This window comes from Lepisosteus platostomus, unplaced genomic scaffold (assembly GCF_059453375.1).
Source record: "Lepisosteus platostomus isolate fLepPlt1 unplaced genomic scaffold, fLepPlt1.hap1 Scaffold_42_H1, whole genome shotgun sequence".
Lineage (NCBI taxonomy): Eukaryota > Metazoa > Chordata > Actinopteri > Semionotiformes > Lepisosteidae > Lepisosteus > Lepisosteus platostomus.
The window spans coordinates 295001-308699 of NW_028291665.1; the positions used below are offsets into that span (position 1 = coordinate 295001).

General features: G+C 45.2%; 3 non-coding genes and 1 pseudogene across 3 annotated transcripts; 1 reads left to right on the forward strand and 3 right to left on the reverse strand.

Annotated features, from left to right (window-relative positions):
* Positions 1 to 3765: 3765 nt before the first annotated feature.
* LOC148633814 (U4 spliceosomal RNA) lies at positions 3766 to 3845 on the reverse strand (annotated as a pseudogene).
* A 230-nt stretch (positions 3846 to 4075) lies between these two features.
* On the reverse strand, positions 4076 to 4192 carry LOC148633815 (U5 spliceosomal RNA). Its single transcript, XR_015933821.1, has one exon. It is a non-coding gene; the product is annotated as a U5 spliceosomal RNA (small nuclear RNA).
* A 1297-nt stretch (positions 4193 to 5489) lies between these two features.
* On the forward strand, positions 5490 to 5562 carry trnar-ccu (transfer RNA arginine (anticodon CCU)). Its single transcript has one exon. It is a non-coding gene; the product is annotated as a tRNA-Arg (tRNA).
* A 6322-nt stretch (positions 5563 to 11884) lies between these two features.
* On the reverse strand, positions 11885 to 11966 carry trnas-cga (transfer RNA serine (anticodon CGA)). Its single transcript has one exon. It is a non-coding gene; the product is annotated as a tRNA-Ser (tRNA).
* Positions 11967 to 13699: the final 1733 nt, after the last annotated feature.

Consider the following 13699-nt stretch of genomic DNA (forward strand, 5'->3'; position numbering starts at 1 on the left):
GCCATCATCCCAGGGGGAACTGACAAAGTCTATCCCTAAACACCTAGCGCAGTCTCTCGAGAGACTGTCAAAAATCGCTTTCTCCGTTTGCGTTGCAAGTAAGTGAGAACACAGTCTCAAACCAGAGCCACTTGGGAGCAGCGGCACGTAAATACTGTTACTGTCACTGCTCGATACTGACATTAGCCTACTATACCATGTTCAGCCACCGCTAGGAAATGTACGGCTCTAGTACCGGAGCAAACAACAGGAGGGCCAAAGGCGCACAGGCACACGTGTCAGACATGGAGAGCGACAACGATGGGATTCAACCCCATGTGTGTGGAGCACAACGGATTAGCAGTCCATCGCCTTAACCACTCGGCCAACTCGTCGACGAAACTGGGTTGTCCTGACATGGGTTGGCGCACTCCAGTTGATCTTTTTCTTTTTTTTCCCTCATACTCGAGGGTCATTTTCCTGTTCCACATGCGATTTCAACATTTTCCTTGGGAGATGTCAAGCCAGCAAGCCACTGCTGTGGTTCAGTGGCCAGTGTGGAGTTCAGTGGCCCTGTTGTACACAGAAAGCACATTGAGCTCCTTGGACATGAAAAGTTCCAGATAAAAGCCATTTGTCATCCTTTCTCTTGGTGTCGATGTTGCTATTGTATGTAAAGGTGGCAACTTGCTCAGCGAGCAGGCGGAGCACACACCGAATGCAGATGTGTCTGAGTGGTGTGTCCAAGTGGCTGCAAAAGGACAGCACTCCTGGGGTGCCGTGGCTTAGTTGGTTAAAGCGCCTGTCTAGTAAACAGAAAATCCTGGGTCCGAATCCCAGCGGTGCCTTTTTTTGTTCTGTGTTCTCGAACAGAACTGGTCAGTATGGACAACCGCATACGTCTAGACTTAATTAAATGCAAGTATTCATTTCCTGTCTTGAACGACTTGTTTTTCTTAAAATGGATGCAACTTGCAAAACATGAAATACAAACCTCGCTAATCAGCGCTCACGGCTGGCAAAAAAAAAAGAAGTCAGCAATGTTTTTTTCTTTAACCTTAAGCCTGCTAATGGAGAAGAAACTAGTCGCCACATCACATACATCCGTTTTAACGATAAGAAGGTAACAACTATCCTCACTCCAGAGTAAATCTCACGTTGAGGGCATATTTTTTTCCACTTTACCATGAGTCGGGCTCAGCTGCAGAGAGGCGAGAGCAGAGCAATGAGGTCAGGGGGACAGGGGAGTCACACGCTGGCGGTTTGAACACGCGGAAGATCACTGAGGGATCCACAGTATGTGGACCCTCCATGCGCCATCATTCCACACTCCAGACTCTGAATCCTGCCATCCGAGTTAAGATCTCGGCGGAACCGGAGGCGCAGTTCTTTCTTAAAACGTAATCTGGTGAGCATTTCTAGAATCGTACTTGTATAGATGCAGCCTTTAATGTGTTGCTAGGTTAAAATTTATGACTTCTTGAACTTCAGTAGGCAACTGCCCTCTTGATTTCGGATTTAATTTCTTTATTACAGGGGCGCTTTTATGATGACAGAGTCATGTTCAGGTACTTTGCTTGATGGAGGAAGCTCATTTCGGACTCTGTGATCTGCTCACCTGGAAAGGTCTGCTGTACTACTACAAGAGAGAAGTAGAGTCTGGAGGAAGGGACAATTTTATGATGCTTTGGAAGGTAATGTTTTTTTTTTCTTTGAAATCGAAATGAATCAGAATATCAGTGCAAAAGACAAACTCTTGGTTTGGTTTAAAGAGATATGGTTTTAAAACAGACAAAATGTAGAAAACAGGTGTTTCTCACTTTTGGAAAAGAATGGACCGGGGGTAATATTTTACTAGTTGCAGTGCTAAGCTCACTGGGTTACAGTCCTGCAGTGTCACACCAGGGCCAGTGGTGCAATGGATAATGTGTCTGACTATGGATTAGGAGTTTGGAGGTTTGACTCCTGCCTGGCGCTGGTTGTTTTTAAACACATCAGCCTACTCCCTAAGTAGCCTGTGCTACTTACTGCATTGTAATCGTACCCAGTAAGAGATTTCCTTCATGTAAATGAACTGCACCTGACAGCTTTAGAAAAACACCTGGGCTCAGTACGGTGCTGAGAGCTCAAGTTGTGTATAATGTAATAATTTAGGTAGAATAGATTCTAATAATATAATGATCCAGTGTGCTGCACTACTTCACTGTTTCACTGCTCTATGCCGTCTGGAAATAAATCCTCAGACTACTTACTGCCCTGGGCATGTACCAATAAATTACAGGAGCACATCTATATATCACTGCGTTGAAGCAGGAGACACAATCACTGCAAACACATCCTAAATACAGTGTTCCAGCACCTTTGACCTCATCCAGAACGTATCATTTCTTGAAAGGAATTGCTGTCCGAATGCACATCTGAATCCCAAACAGAATCTCTAGTAAAATCCGATCATTTGTGAAACAGGTAAATGTCTTAGGGGCCCATTCCTCATTCTCAAGACACATGTATGCAGTACGTACATCATGCATTGAGCAATAGGGATTAAAGACACCACAGGTAAGGTTAGAAGACATTCTGACTATATTCTAAAATATTGGACTCATATTCTTATGATGGCAGACATGATGCTGTGTTTAAAACCGGGGTTAATGGACATTATATGACTGTCAATTCTGTTTTGTTTTGGAGACTCTTGGCTGCCTATGTGGTACAGTGCAGCGTGAAGAAAACATTTTCCAAAACTGTGTCAGCTCAAAAGTTGTAAGAAAACCTTTCCAGCTGCTTTAACTCTCTTCATTTTTGTCATTTAATTGTCTGTCGGCACTATGTAGCAGCATTGCATGTCAACCCATCTCACCACGGAAAGGAACCTAACAGCTTTTGTAAGAGAGGAGAAAAGGACCTGGCCCGTACAGGACTCGAACCCACAACCTTGGTGTTATTAGCTCTAACCAACTGAGCTAACCAGCCTCACGACAGCAATCCTCTCTGTGCTGCAAAAAATCGAACTCAGGGAATTTCTTTTGCCCTCCTTTGAATTGAAAGCCGTGTAATTCAGTGTACGGGCTTTCTCGTGCAGTTTTATAGTTCTTGTAACCCAAATCCTACACTGGCGTGAAGTGACCCCCCATTTCACAGCATTTTTCAGCTGATTTAAAATGTACCTAAAGGAGAAGCATTATTGAAGACCATCAATTACCAAGAGCTTTTGTCAAAGGTTTTGGTGGTCATTTTTAATGACCACAGAGCGCTGTGACCTCGGTTTTACATCTCATCCAAGAGACAGCGCCCTTTTACAACACAGCGTCTCCGTCACTATGCTGGGGGATTGGGACCCGCACAGACCTCAGGGTGAGCGCCCCCCCACCGGCACCATTAACACCGCTTCCAGCTGGAAACTTTGTTTTTCCCTGTAGCTCACCCTCATCCGGGTACTGACCTGGCTAACACCTGTTTTGCTTCAGTGGGTTTTCAGTTGCGAGTTGCAAGGGGATGCAAGTGATGGAGCCACTCGCTGCAAAAGCCACTGCTTTGGCTGAGAATCGAACCAGAGCTTCCCGCATGGGAAGCGAGAATTCTACCACTGAACCAACAATGCTCACTGCCCAGTCCTTCAAAAAAGACGTTTTTTTGGTGCTCTGTTAAAAAAGCGTCGACATTACCTCTTTCAAAAGGCTTCACTTTCCTAGTCACATTCCAAGGCTCATTGAACCCGGGCTGTTTCCTCCAGCGGTATAGTATTGCAGTTAGACAGCACGATGCCTGCAAGACTATGTCACGCTCTGACGAGAAAAGTTTTCAACTAGCAATAATCGTGCCTCGGCTAAACCTCACAGGCTACGATACTGCCACTGCACAAAGCTGACGGTTGCCAGGCAACCGCGGAGATCCTATGGAAATCGTTATCAATCGTCTCATGGCATGTCGTTGCTGTAATGCTTCATATTTGCGGCCGGACACTTCCCGCCTCCCAGAGGAAAGAGCGCCAATCAGACAGGCGGAGACTGAGGACTCGCAGAGCAGACGGCCACAGTCGCCGTAATAAGAGCGATTGTGAGCGGTTTTGTTTTCTCTCTTTGACCAGCCCAGCTGCGCCCCACCCGAAGGCAGGGAAGCACAAAAATTGTATGGAACTCATTCATGCTCCTTTACTTGGAAATCTTTAGTAAAAGGCAAAAGATTTGTACGAGATGAAGAGAAACCAGAGTGCGTGGCTGGACAGCTGCAGGAGCCCAGGCCGCCTTCAAGGCCTCTGCCCTGCCGGTCGTGGTTGGCAATGCACCTGGCCTTACAAACGAGCCAGTGGGGCCCGTTCAGCTCCGGGCTCATCGCCTGCGGCTCTCGGCTTACCTGGCAGGGGAGATACCTTGATCAGCCTGTAGTTGGAGTAGTTGGATTGTTTTCTTGTTTTGTTTTGCGCGCTTACGAACGCCATGGAAAACGAAACAAAACTAAAGCCCTCGGCTCCTCCACTTGATTATAATCCCGTTACGTGTCGAAGCAGGAATTTACGTCATCCTACCACTGTAACACGGGGAATAGAGGGAAATGAGCACAAGCTACGAATTGTCTCAATCACTCCCTACAGTAGTAAGACGCCTGGAAGCGTGCACCCCCATCATTAATCTTTGCGCATCTGTGCAAGGTAAACTCTGGAGCAGTCTCTGAAACGGCTCAAAGGAAACACGTGATTGATTCCATGTGCATCTGGGGTTCATTTCTTATTTACATTTAATTCAAGGGAAAGGCTTGGGTCAGTTTCAGACGGCCTCCAACAGCGAGATTCAAGCGCCCCACCTTCAGCCCAATCTGCGCCGCCAGAACGCCAACGGCTCCTCTGGTCTCCAGGGTGCGGTTGTGACCCCGTAACCTAAAGTGTTGGTGGCAGACAAATGGAGACTAACAGGTGATGTCCTAGGACATGACTACATTGTGACACTCGGTGGGGATGGTGACCATTGCTTGGAAAAGAGTGCGAGGCCCCTTTAGAAAAACATTTTGTTAACAGGCATTCTGCCTCAGCCTAAACACCTATAGCTTGCAAAGCGCATGCTATTAGACAGGCACCTCTGCAAGACCTTAAGAGTCTCTTAAACTAGTGATAGTAAGGTGTTCCCAATGGGCGATGTTTGGCTTTCAAATCATCTCTCTGTGGAAGCGCCGAGATGCAACTGTTTAAGGCTTAGAAGCAGCTGACTGTTTCACTACCTAGCTGATTACTGTCAGTCAGGGAGCTCAGAGGTGAAAAGCCTGTCTGAGAGACAATTCGCCGTCAATCAGTTCAATATGTTCCGTACCAGCTCGGCGCACCTGAGATCATCTTGGTAGCCGTGTAGCTCAGATGAGTGAGAGCGTGTGTGTGTGTACCACCGTGATTGGATGCCGGTCCTTCTCAGGTCACAGTAAACCTTCTGCTGCCTAACTTTCCTAATTTTGGGGATCCCTTTGAAAAAGCAAAGGAAAAAAAAAACTGGCTCTTCATCAGCGTGATCGACCCAACCCAGTGTGCCCCAGTGGCCTAATGGATAAGGCACTGGCCTCCTAAGCCAGGGATTGTGGGTTTGAGTCCCATCTGGGGTGCTCCTGTCCCTTTTTGAGTGTACAAATGTCCTTGTGATTTGTGAAGCTGCAACCCCACCTTACTCAGTGAGCGTCTCTGCTTTTCTCTCACATACAGTTGGGAGAAAAACTTTTGTAAACAGCCCTTTGGAATGATGTGGATTTCTGCATGAATGGCTCCTAACATGTGATCTTATCTTTATCTAAGTCATAATAATTAATAAAGAGAGTCTGATTTAACAAACAACACACGCCCAACATTTGACATTGCTGTTTCTTTATTGACCAAATGGTTTAAACAATCAAGGTCATTGATGGAAAAAGTACGTGAACCCTTATATTAAGGAGCTAGTGGAACCTCCTTTATGACAAAAACCTCAACCCCCACTTTCTGTAGCGGCTGGTCAGACCTGAGCAGCGGTTAGGAGGTATTTTGGCCTATTCCTCTATGAAAAACTGTTTCAGTTCATGTATATTTTTGGGATGTCTTGCACTGAACGGCCTGCTTCAGATCACGCCACAGCACTTCAATGGGATTGGGGTCAGGACTCTTACTTGGCCATCCCAAAATACGGAATTTCTTCTGTTTCAGCCACTCTGTTGTTGATGTACTCCTTTGTTTTTGTCATGCTGCATGACCCAGCGTCTTTAGAGTTTTAGATCACAGGCAGACACCCTGACATTCTGCTGTAGAATTTCCTGATACATCTTGGAATTCATCGGTCCCTCGATGATTGCAAGCCGTACAGCCTCCGCTATGCTTCCCAGGTGGGATGAGGTTTTGGAGTTGGTATGCAGTGTTTTGTTATCTCCAAACATAACGCTGTGCACATTTACCAACAAGTTCAACTTTTGTCACATCTGTCCACAGAACATTGTTCCAGGAGTTGCTGTGGAACATCCATGTGGTCTTTAACAAACTTGAGAGGGGCAGTGGTGGTTTTTTTGGGGGGGAGAGCAGTGGTTTCCTCCATGGTGACCTCGCATGATCACCACTCCTGTTCAGATTTCTTCTTATGGTGGACTCATGAACACAGACGTAAGACAAAGTCAACCACCTGTTCGCTAGATCCCATCCCCACTCAGCTAGTCAAAGATTCCCTCGAAGGACTGGCAGGACCTATAATTAGTATGATGAATGCATCGCTTGCGTCAGGCGTTGTACCTGATCAATTTAAGGTAGCGGTTGTTAGACCGCTCCTTAAGAAGTCAAATTTGGATCCACAAGTTCTTAACAACTACAGGCCTGTCTCAAAGGTCCCATTTCAATCTAAAAGTCTTGGGAGAATAGTTGTTGCCCAACGTCAATCGTATCTGGATTCAAATAATATGCTTGAGAAATTTCATTCTGGTTTCTGAAACTGCATTAACAAGAGTCGTAAATGATATTCTCTTAGCTACTGATGCGGGGAATGCAACAGTGCTTGTGCTTCTAGATCTTAGAGCTGCCTTTGACACGGTTGACCTCTCTGTTTTGTTACACAGGCTTGAGTTTGAGGTTGGCTTATCTGGAACCGTCCTTCAGTGGTTTACTTCACATTTTACTCATCGTTTTCATTATGTTCAAATATCTAATAATTGTACTGCTTCATCAATGTCACCAGTTCAATTTGGGGTACCAGAAGATCAGTGCTGGGACCAATATTGCTCTCTCTCTCTACATGCTGCTGCTAGGTAGGATAATATGAAAAAATAATATGAACTTTCATTCATATGCTGATGACACTCAAATAAACATTTTGTTTACACCAAACAACAACTCTTCTATTATCAGTTTAGTTAAATGCATTAAGGAAGGAAATACTTGGATGTGTGAAAACTTTTTGTTACTCAACTCTGAGAAAAATGAGGATCTGTTGATCGGAGGCAACAATACTGATAAGACTACTATAACTTCAGCACTTAACTCAGAGGATTTAAACATTTGCCTCAAAGAGACAGCACGTAACCTAGGCGGCATATTAGACACAAGGCTCTTAACAACTTGCATTGTTAAGTGCCTTGGGACAACCTTGTTGTGAAAGGCGCTATATAGAAATACATTGATTTGAATTGAATTGACAATGTAAAATGTTGTGTGTGTTGTTTGTTAAACAAGACTGTCTTTATTTATCAAAAAATAAAAGGAATTTGCTAGGAATGCAAACGTTAGGTTGCGCTTCTTCATGCTGCATCGTCGGCATGAGTGGAGCTTTTTAAACATCTGTACTTACTGTGCCCCATAAGAAATCGTTTGTCCCCGTTCAAAAGAGATTGTGCGATGTCCTGCAGTGTTCGCAAAGCAAACCTTTGACAGTTTGAAAAGAGGAATTTATTCTGCTTCCTGTGTGTGCAGTAGTTACAAAGTTGAACGTCTTTACACGATTTGCTGCAGTTTTCAGTGGGCGGGCTTTCTCAGATGGCTTGGAAAAACGCACTGTGTTTCGGCTTGGGAAACACCATGAGAAGTGTCCTGCATGTTTTCTGTGTATAGCTGTCTTTTAACGCATACAGAATTCATTCGAAATCATTGATTTCTCCAATTAACAAGGGTCCCTTAAAGGATGAGTCAAAGTAACGTCTAATCGGATTAGTTTCCTTAGAGCTGGTTCAGAGTTTCCTCAAGAGTTTACCTTACACAGATGCGCAAAGAAGAATGTTGGGGGTGCACGCTTCAAGGTGCCTTACAGCTGTAGGGAGTGATTCGAGATGATTTGTGGCGTGTGCTCGTTCCCATATACCGTACGCCCCGGGGTGCAGTGCTAGGATGACGTACAATACCGCTTGGGCACATAACGGCGTTATATGCAAGTGCGGGACGTGAGGGTTTTCGTTTGTTCATTTTGTTTTGCTCTGCTTTGCTTTGTTTCATGGTCAAGAGGCGTAAGGTAAGTCGTAATCCAGGGAGAACACTGGTGGCAAACAGTCCAAGGTGAGAGGCGAGGTCCAAAGTCAAAAAGGCAGAAGGGGAGTCCAATATCCAGAATAAACGAGGTAATGGAAAAAACGCCAGGTAGAGCTCTCAAGGAGTAGACTCAATACCAGCGGGAAGCAGGTAAAGATGGTAAAAATAGCACTGCGTACCGCACGGTGGAGTGTGTGCAGGTGGGTTAACTCGTGCGGCGGCGTTTGTTAATAATCACCCGCTGCTGGTGCTGATTAGATTGCTTAAGAGTTGGTCTTAACTGCCTGGCGGTCATGACAAGCTCCTCTTTAAGCTGTGGTTTAGTTTTGCATTCATGTGTTTCTAGAGCAGTTATTTATGGGGGTGGGTGGGTCTTTCACAGAGGCTCAGGACAAATCCCCTGCATGAAAGTGTACTGTGTGCGTTCAAACAGTCACAGGTCAAGAGCCAGGCAGGAGGACAATGGACAGAAGAAGCAACAAACTAAAAATAAAAGAACGAATATGAAAAAGCCACCATCTTTTTCTTTTTGACATTTTCCGACTTTCATGCAAGCCAGGACAAAGTTGCTCGTAGCTACTTGTGGATTCAAATACTCTATCGAGTGCTTTGATGAGTTTTTGCAATTTGATTGTCGTCCTGTCAGCCTGTTTCTGTTTTTCTTTTCAATCTAGTGATGGAAAGTAAGAGGGAAATGATGGAGCAATCAATAACTGCTCCGGAAAAATGGCAGAAAGAAATGGCCCGTCACTAAGGACATTTGTGAAGCAGAGGAGTGACATCACCACAAAGGCGACACATTCTGCTGATGGTTTTGGTGAATAATGATTGAGGCGCGTTAAGAGAAAGGTAGCTGTGTCAGCATGCGTAGGCTGCAAAGGATAAAGCAAAGGTTTACTCCATGCTGAAAAGAGAAGAAAAGAAGCACAACGTTTCGGCTGTGGAGTCTTCTGTGCCATCTTCTTTAGCGATGGTGATGATGTTTACATTGGAAAAACTGAGACACGCATACTGGAGGGGCTTGAACCACCAACTTTTCAGCACCACAGAGTCTGACAGTCTTTTGTGCGCCCTACATTTGCAGGTTTATGGTCAAAGAAAACAATCACTTGCGCTTCTTGCAGCCGGCAATCTTTTTCCACTGACAACCAAGAAATGGATTTCATCTTTCACAAGCTGTATGGATTTCTTCAAAAACAAGTTATTCCAGAAAGGAAATGAATTCTTGCATTAAACTGAACCAAGCTGTACATGTTTGTCTGAAATGAGACATTCGGCACAACAAGACACGGAGAGAGGCACCGCTGGTATTCAGACCAGGGATCGCCTGCTTACTAGGCAGGCACTTTAAGCCACTAGGGAACAGCGCCAGCGGAGCACCGCGCTTTTACAGACACTTGGATTTGGGTTTTTTTCATTTATGTTTGTGGACCTTCACCATTTGAGGAAGTGAGTTAGATAAGAAAGTTACAGGTATGGTGAGCAATGACTAACAAAGGTACGTACTGCGTATTCCTTACAGAAGAGTAAGCAATTTGTTCTAAAAAACACCGGCTAAAGTCCAACATCGTTAGCAATCTTATTACTTAAATAGAATAAACATCAATAAACTGTAAGGTGCTGGTACATGCGAGTAGATTTGATCTTCTATTAAACAAAAATGCAGTTACAGCTCTAAAAAGGTCAACCTAGACTTCTGTAACAGATCTGTTCAGGTCATCGCTGTTCCTCTGACCTTGTGAGTCTTTGGAATTTTAAAAGTGTATTTTGCTTGCCTTTCATGTGGTCTGTGTACAAGTCACTGTGGCGTATGCGGTCCTACACAGCCTTGCTATAGACGTGACGAGCCTCCGCTATGTTGCAATGGAGAACAGGTTCAGTACGGAGCTGCCGAGAAAATTCAGCTGGAAAGCTCGTTGCAGAAAAGCATCGTTATCTGCGTCCAGCTGCAAAGCGTCACTCGTGGGTGCTGAAGAATCGATTTCACAGGCTGCGGGTATAGGCGATTTAGAGTGTTAAAGGTCCCAGCGAAAACAAAACAGCGCTGGTCCTTTTTCATGCACGCACGAGAGCAAATGCAAAGGATTTGAACCTGCGCAGGGAGACCCAAACAGATTTCAAGTGTGTTGCCTTAACCACTCGGCCACGATTACAGTAAGTACGCCAGCTGTTGGCTTCTTGCTACAATCGAACAAGGAGTGCAAGGCGGCGGCGGCAACTTTTTTCAAGTTCGCTCTCCGTTTAAGAAACCTTTTACGCCATACGTGTAAGCAGACACACACCTCAGAGTACTTAAGGGTGGCTTCAAGTTGGAATGATAAAGTCTCCCCGTTCGGACATGAAAATAGAACTTTCTTAGACAGAAAGAAATCAACAACGGAGACATGTGGATGACGATTTCAGTCACTGCACTTTGAATAGCATTTTTACTCGAGTTACAGGAGATGCCCGAATGGCCCTTGACCTACGCTCTTACGAATGACTTGGAACATTCAAAGAGAACAGCCCTCAAGTCCTGCGGTTTATTATAATGCTGTTGCGTGTCGAGGCAGTATTTGACTCCGTCCTACCGTTGAGACAGGGGGCGTACTGTAAATGAACTGCACCTGACAGCTTTAGAAAAACACCTGGGCTCAGTACGGTGCTGAGAGCTCAGCATTGCTGTTGTTCTTATTAGCACGCACTGCATCGGCTATGACCCGAACTTTTCAATTATTCCGATCAGTAAGTCAACACGTAGTCCACATGAAAGGTAGAAATATTCTCTTGTCTGTCTCATGTTTTTATAGAACTGAATGTCCCTGACAATGTACTGTTAGTTTTAATTGAAGAACGGCATCTGTGTTCAAATATACCAGAAAAGTTTACGTAACTGCTCATGCAACACTCAGTTCTAATTAGTCAAGAAATAAAGTCGAACAACAGCTGCGAGATTGATTCTGAACGTATGAGATTGCAGCGCCTTTTACTTCCATTGACAAATGATAGATATTCGAAGAGAGATCCTTCAGACCAGCAAGCAAACCCACGGCTATTTCGGTTTTCTATCTAGGCAACGTTGGTGTCTGCAATAGCATACATGAAAGCGTGATGCAATTTCTGTGGCTACATTAGTTGCACGTCATGCACAGTAAGAGTGTTTCTAACACCAAATACAAAGTCAACAATTAGCGATCACGCCTTCTCCTCAGTTAACCCACTGAAACCCTTGCTGTTAACAGTTCTTTACTGCGTGCTTTACGAGCACCTACATATTGTGTCGGTTCTTTCAGCTTTATTCATTACGTTTTCAAAGGCATAAGTAGAGCACCAGAGGTGCGAACACAAAGTGTGTGGTTACTTGAAGAACTGATTTCCATGGCAGCGGGGACAATTGATTTAGCGTTTTTATAGCACGAGGAAAGGAGAAGCAGCACTACGCCTTTTCAGCGCAGGCACAAAGCGACGTGCGGCAGACGCCGTAGTCTGCAGGATTCGAATCTGCACGGGGAGTCCCCAATGCATTTCGAGTCCATCACCTTAACCACTCGGCTACGACTACAGCGAGCTCGCCGCTGCCGCATTCCTCCTATAATCTAACACGGAGTGCGAGGTGGCTGCGGAAACCTTTTTAAAGTCGCTCTCCGTTAAAAAAAAAATACCTTTCACAAGATTCGTGCCGGCAGACAGACACGCCTCAGAGGGTTTAAGGCTGGCTTCACGTTCAAATGATAAAGTCTCCCCGTCCGGATGTCAAAATGCAACTTTGGCAGACAGAAAAAACATCAACAAACCACAAATGTGGACAAGGATTTTACAAGCTGCACCACACTGCACTTTCAAAAGCATTTACATTCGTGTTAGCCGCAGGAATTGCCTTTGATTTGCGCGCTTACGAACGCCATGGAAAACGAAACAAAACTAAAGCCCTCAGCTCTTGCACTTGATTATAATGCCGTTACGTGTCGAAGCAGTAATTTACGTCATCCTACCACTGCAACACGGGGAATAGAGGGAAATGAGCACACGCTACGAATCGTCTCAATCACTCCCTTGAGTTGTAAGGCGCATTGAAGGGTGCACCCCCATCATTAATCGTTGCGCCTCTGTGAAAGGAAAGCTCTTGAACAGTCTTTGAAACAGCTCGGATGAAACACTTGATTGCTTCCATGTGCATCTGGAGCCCATTTCTTATTTTCACTTCACGCCGCCCAAAGCATTTCTAAAACAGGAGATTCGCGTTTGGGAATGCTCCCTGCCCTACAAATAAAACAGGTCTACGGGCTGAAACCTGCTCCACGGAAAACAGTTCTGTTGCGCTTTTGATCACATAACACCCAAAGGGGCTTCTTTGGAGCTGGATTCCAACCAGCATCCTAAAGTTTCTTGGCGGTACCATTTACAGTCCTCAATTCGGTCGACAAGGGACAGAAGGGGGCAGCTTTCCTCACACATAGAGTGCAATGTACTGTAGTGTTCCCGTTCATTGAATTTCTCAGTTCTGCACCAGACCTCTAACTCGTTTCCTTAGCTTGGATTTAAGCCACGAAGCAGGCTTCTAGTGTATAAATGTCTAGAGGAATCACAAACTATTTGAGAGGCCATCATCCCAGGGGGAACTGACAAAGTCTATCCCTAAACACCTAGCGCAGTCTCTCGAGAGACTGTCAAAAATCGCTTTCTCCTTTTCTCCGTGCAAGTAAGTGAAAACGCGGTCTCAACCCAGAGCCACTTGGCAGCAGCGGCACGTAAATACTGGTACTGCCACTGCTCGATACCGACGTTAGCCTACTATACCTTCTTCAGCCACCGCTAGAAAATGTATGGCTCTAGTACCAGAGCAAACAACAGGAGAGCCAACGTCGAACAGGCACACATATCAGACATGGAAAGCGACAAGAACGGGATTTGAACCCATGCGTGCAGAGCACAATAGATTAGCAGTCCATCACCTTGGCCACTCGGCCACCTCGTCGAAACTTGTTGGGTAATGTGCTCCTGTCTAGTAAACAGGAGATCCTGGGTCCGAATCCCAACAGTGCCTTCTTTGTTCTGTCTTCTCTAACAGAACTGGTCCTTACGGACAACCGCCTACGGCTAGACTTAATTAAATACAAGTATTCATTTCCTGTCTTTAACGCGACTTGTTTTTCTTAAAATGGATGCAACTTGCAAAACATGAAATACAAACCTGGCTAATCAGCGCTAGCGGCAGGCAAAAAAAAAGAAGTCAGCAATGTTTTTTTTTCTTTAACCTTAACCCTGCTAATGGAGAAGAGTTAAACGACCGAGTCC